The sequence below is a fragment of the Atta colombica genome, unplaced genomic scaffold (assembly GCF_001594045.1).
Source record: "Atta colombica isolate Treedump-2 unplaced genomic scaffold, Acol1.0 scaffold245, whole genome shotgun sequence".
Lineage (NCBI taxonomy): Eukaryota > Metazoa > Arthropoda > Insecta > Hymenoptera > Formicidae > Atta > Atta colombica.
Window position 1 is genome coordinate 29275 of NW_017259344.1, and position 6010 is coordinate 35284.

The 6010-nt window shown below is 27.8% G+C and overlaps 1 protein-coding gene across 1 annotated transcript in view; it reads right to left on the bottom strand.

The window, feature by feature from the left end:
• Positions 1-611, bottom strand: part of LOC108688871 — a 4259-nt gene extending 3648 nt beyond the window's left edge. The window contains exon 1 of the mRNA XM_018195398.1: positions 394-611. The gene's annotated coding sequence lies outside the window, so the exon portion shown is untranslated. The remainder of the gene's footprint in view (positions 1-393) is intronic.
• Between the last annotated feature and the right edge of the window lie 5399 nt (positions 612-6010).

Genomic DNA, 6010 nt, shown 5'->3' on the forward strand with positions numbered 1-6010 from the left:
TAAATAATTTCTTTTGAAGTTAATAATTTGAATAATAATCATAAAAAGAATATTCTTGTATACGTAATAGGTTTAATGTCTCATATCTTATTACACTGAATTAATTATTAATATGTACTGTAAACAAATACTTATACATTCATAAATTAAAAATCAGAATATGCTATATATGTATAAACAACGTTTATCTGCTATATATAAAAGACGTCTATCTGCAAAATATTCTTGACATGAAACATAGTTTCGATTGACCTCGCTTGAATTGGCGCAATTCATCGGAGCAATATTTTCAAATTAGATAAAAGCGGAAATTCTATTAAAACTCCAACCAAGCTCTCTATATTTCTCATATAAATATTTTTATAAATGCATGTAATTTCACATAGCGCTCACCTTGATATTAGTATAATGAAGGACTTGGCGTCTATTTCCTAATCACCAGAAAGGTTTATATGGACGCGATTTCGGAAATAGACGAAAACTAACTGTACTTCTTGTAGAGATTGAAAACTATCGGAAATTCGCGAAATATTCCCATCCTTCGTGTTGTTTCGTCAAACGAACGTTCACGATCAATAATATACAACACGTGAGCGCGAAGAACTGCTATGGTTGCGTCTTGATGTTTGCTCGACTACTGAATCGGCTACGGTCGGTTGTCTAATAACTACCGGGCGATTAACCACCTCTACCGACTCCGAACTTAACCACGATCAGCTACACAGAGCATGTTGGCATACTCCGAGTCCAAAACGGTAATTTCCATCGGAGCTGATGCTGTATTGGTCGATGGCACAAAACTCGGATAGTCGAGATGAACTTCCCGCGTGAATACTAAGAAAAAGGAAAAAGGTCATCGACGCGAGGAAATGCGTGCACGACACCGCAAAAACGAGACTTTCGACACGCACGCATTCGTTCCTCGCCCTCGACCTCTGAAAGCATAACTTGATTGATACCCTCATGGCATTATTGGTAGAATTATACTTTTATGCAACGGAAATCGTTTGCATCATGATAACTTCAATAATTTTTCTGCAATTGAGCGAAACTCCTTTAGACAGTGTATAATTTGTTAATGTAAATTTAATGTAAATAATTTTACTCTGCGAATAAAACACACAGTGCATAATTTTTTTACTACAAAGTTTAAACATTTATATTAAACAATTATACATTATTAATTTTATTTTTTCAATTGCAAAGTAAAAATATTTTCATTAAATTTACATTTCTGTCGAAAAGTTTTATTTTGCAACAAAATAAAACTGTATCTCCTAAACCTTTCCACGAGATTTCATAAGTTTTGGAATCATTCCTATTTATTTCATAAAAATATATAATGTTTTTTCTAAATATTCTAAATACAATATACATTTAACAATAAAGCGAAATTCTTTTACAAAAGATTTTGAGAAAATATGTAAATAAAAACAGTACCTACATAACATAAATATTGCAATATAATTAAATAAATCTGATTTCGAAGTATATTAAAATACGTTTTGCAAAGTTTTTTAAAGAATATTTTCTTGTTTTCTTTAGAACGATCTTTTTCAGGTTATATTATGAATACTAAACAGGCAAAACATGTCCTGAAACGAAAAACACAAATATATAACCATTGTAAGATCAAAAATCGTGAAGACACAGGGAAGTTCTTGTGTCCATCGTATTGATTCTGCTCGTTGAAACACATGAAAGATGCGTGATCACGAAAAAAAAGAATAAGGAAAGACAATCCCATTCTAAATATGACACGATAATGATATCGCTGATAATTTTAGAATTTTGTTGGTAAATTGAAGTAACGTATACGATATGATTTCTTAGAAAAAAAAGCAATACGTGTCATTTCATTGACCTCACTTTTTTCAAGGTTGCTCGACATGCATCGAGTGTGATGCGCTGCGTGTTTCCAATGACTGTTCGACGGAGAATCCCCACATACCCAGACTGTTTTATAATGTAGACAAAACAATGTTGTGTTAATGATAACTTATATATATGGACTTATAAATATGGATGTCACATTTTTTTCTCATTCAATCTTTGATTTTCGAAGCGTCACATAAAAATCAACGACGAAAAATTCCGACTAATCTAATTTTGATAGAAGCAACTCTGCTCACATATTTTATTCAACATTGCAATTTACATAAACATAGTACATAGCATATGCTCTTAATATATTACTTACAAAAATGCAGAGATAACCAATTAATTGAAAAAATTCAATATTAAAGCTGATTGAAATATCGTTTAAAACGGCGCAAAAGGCATGTGTTTATAACATGTTCATAACGTGTTAGGTTATTTGAATTTATTTGCGACTCATTAAAAATTCCATTAACGATTTTTTAAAAATAACTATATTTATTCGATTAAAAGAACTAAGTATTATCTGCATCTGTTTATGAATTAAATGATTCAACCGTGTTTTGACTTGTATATTTTGTCATCACAAAATATAACATGGAGAATACATTCAAAATATTTTTCATATCTGATAATATATCAGATACATGTGGCAGTTGTATTAATTCTCTGACGCATCGAGTACTTATGCATGTAATCGGCTTTAAAAATATACACACCTTGCTGGCAGTAATTTATCATCCGATATCAAAAATATGTGCTTTCTGTTCTGAAAATGTTGGATTGAAAATAACCAAGTCTGCGCGAAATATCGAAGAAAAAATTTTATAAATTATAAGAGTCTTTTGACACAAATTTTAATTTTCTTTATAATTTTTTTTTAACTGAAAAACGTGACAATAGAAAAATTCTGAAAATTCTATAAATTTTACTATTCTATAATTTTTAGAAAAAACTTGTTTATTGTAAATATTTTACAACGAATTTCGTTCTCTATTGATATCAATTTTATACTTGTAATTAGTGAACTTTCCGTTATATTATGCTGTTTCAAATCAGTAATTTTCTTCTTTTTCACTTTTGCTTCATCGCTTACGCGCGTTGCTCTGCGATGTCGATCATTGCATAAAAACATTCAGTGCAGAGAGCATCGGCGAATCTTTTGAGTGTTGATTTTTTTTCTTTTGCCATTTGCAATGTAGAATTTGTACATATGTAGATCGAATATCAAATTAATCACAGTTCGTTATCTGTGTCCAGCATGTGAGAGCGAATAACATTCTCATTGGCGCTAAGAAAAGCGGGATGATGTAATTCTAACAAGGTCAGTATTTGCAAAAGTAGTTTTTCAAAAAAAAAACCGTTAAAATACCAGTTAATCTAATAGTTTATCATAGTTTACTAAATTTATAAATTGTTATCTCATCATGTTCATCACGTGTTAATAAATGCAAGTCAAATTTTTATTAGAATAAGAAATTACAAATAAAGAATTACAAATAATCTATTGATAAATAAGGAACTACAAATATCTATTGATAAATATATAATTTAATCTGCTCTCAGAAATCATTGAGAATTCTTCATGTTATTTTTTTCCACAATTATTGAATAATTGAATGAAATATCTATAAAAGCTATTTTTTTGTATTTGCGATTTAAATAATTTTTTTAAATATTAAAATTAAATTTAAGATTAAAATAACTTGAAATTCTAGATCATTCCTTTCTCTTTTCTACAACAAGAATTGTGATGAAGCCAAATTACGGAGTCACGCTTGCAACATGTGCACTCACTGTTGACAATTCCATTGACCATCCGTCTTCATCACGAAATGATCACGTGTTTAGGAAATTCTTATCCACAATACAAACTTAGCGGAACTTTGTAGTTACATTGGCATAATACACTTTTTATTTAAAATTTTAATTTTATGCCATACCTCTTTTATCTCTTTCTCAAAAAGCATTATTTTTTATTTTTCGTCAAATTTATATAACAATAATATAAATATGTAACTTGTTTTTGTCTTAATGATAAAAAGTTATTTTATTTGTCTCTTTTTATTTCATTAAAAAATATATTAAAATATTAACAAATGATTATTTATTCAAATATGTTTTAATTTAAACAATGTAAGGAAGATAACAATAAAAACGAATAATAATATGAAATAAGAAATAAAAATTAATAAAATTATTTATTCTCTCAAAATTTAGAAGAAAACAAAAATCATTTTGACGATATATAACTATGTAATTTTTATGTTTGTAGATGAATAAATAATATGTTGTCGATAAAGTTGTCATAAAACAAACTTTTTAATACATAACTCTTTTATTTTCAATATCTGTTGTTATTTTCAATATGTGCTCATTTTTAATTACGTCAAAATCAATTATGTTGATTTTTCATGAAAGGAATAATAATTAAAAAATTTTATCATAATATATTTTTTGCATACAATAGATTGAAGTGATGCTCGATTTTTTAAATATAAAAATGTAAATTGCGATCATTGTAATGTAATATAAAACCAAGAAAAATTGAAAGTCGTATTTTTATAAACCAAGAAACCGTTAAAACACCAAGAAATCGATAAAAAATTAATCAAATGTAATGCTGTAATGCACGTTTATATCATCTAATTTTTCTTTTTTATCTATTGCTCTTGGTTTTTCTCAATGTATCTCTTTCACTTTGGATCATTTCTCACTATCATACATTTGATTGACTCTAATAGTCAGGATGAATAAGTGTTTAAACGAGAAGAATATACCACTACGGACGTGGTTAGAAAATTTCAAAACAATTTTGACTGACTTTATTAAAGTTAATTTCAAACTGTTGCGAAGTTACGTAAATCATTGTGGAATTTAAATTATCTACAATAGAATTTTTTACTTGGTGTAAATGTGATCTTATCGAAAGTTTCAAAGTGACTAGAACAATATTTACAACATAAAATATGTATACTTAAAAATATGTATACTTAAAGTTAATTAAATAATAACTTATTATAAATTGTTATAATCATAATTGAGAAATGAGAATATCCAAATGAAGTAAAAACAGGAATCTACATATACATAAATTTCAAATTAATTTCATCTTTTTTTGGCCCATTTTTAAATCTTATTTTTAAATTCTTTCTTTAAATCCTACTTTTAAAATGTTTCGTTGACGGATTTTGACGAATGCAATTTTTGCTATCTTAATCATAATAATTAATTTAAAAAAAAATGAAATAAAAAACAGCGACTGAGCTGTTAATTAAATAGTCTTATGACTTTGACATTATTTGTTCTGGACAGTGCAACGATTTTTTTGTCTGTACATTAACTTTTTCAAACGCGTAACTCTTACATACAATTATATGAATATAATGAGGCGTTTAATATCGTGACTGATATCGAATATTTCTTGGAAGACTAGGATTTTTATGTACGAAAGTGCAACGTCCGCGTCATGACGAAATTGGATTCCTATTACCTCATGAAAATGCTGAATAAGAATGAAAATTGAATTGAGAAACGCGCCGATAAGTTATGATACAGATCGTTTCATCATTTTAATTAATTAATATCTCTGCTAGATCCAAACTACTTTAAAAAAAAACCTAAATAATATGTAATAAAAATCGCAAGCGTAGATTAAAGGTAATAATTGAATGGAATATAAGTAGAGATATCTCAGTTACTATAAATATTTTTAATTTTTACTTTTTGAAAGCAAAATCACAGCTACATACGATGTGGTTCCATATTCATTAATATAATAATAATATTAATAGAGCCTACACATTCGCCTTGTAAATTCGAAGATTGCAAGGTGGATGTGATAGGCAAAACTTCAAATAATAAAAATAATAATAATAATATATAGAGAATAATACATAGAATAATGCCCGCATGCTTGCTGTGTAAATTCGAAGGCTACAAAGCGAGCGTGACGGTCAAAATTAAACAGTAATAATATTAATAATATAATAATAATAGATAAAATTATATAATAGCTTCTTCTCTCTTAGATCCATACATGGATATTTTAGCACTAACGATCATACGATAGAATCTCTCTAGCTTTTCTCGAATAATAATACGCTCTACTGGGGTATACTGTTTCGCTTTA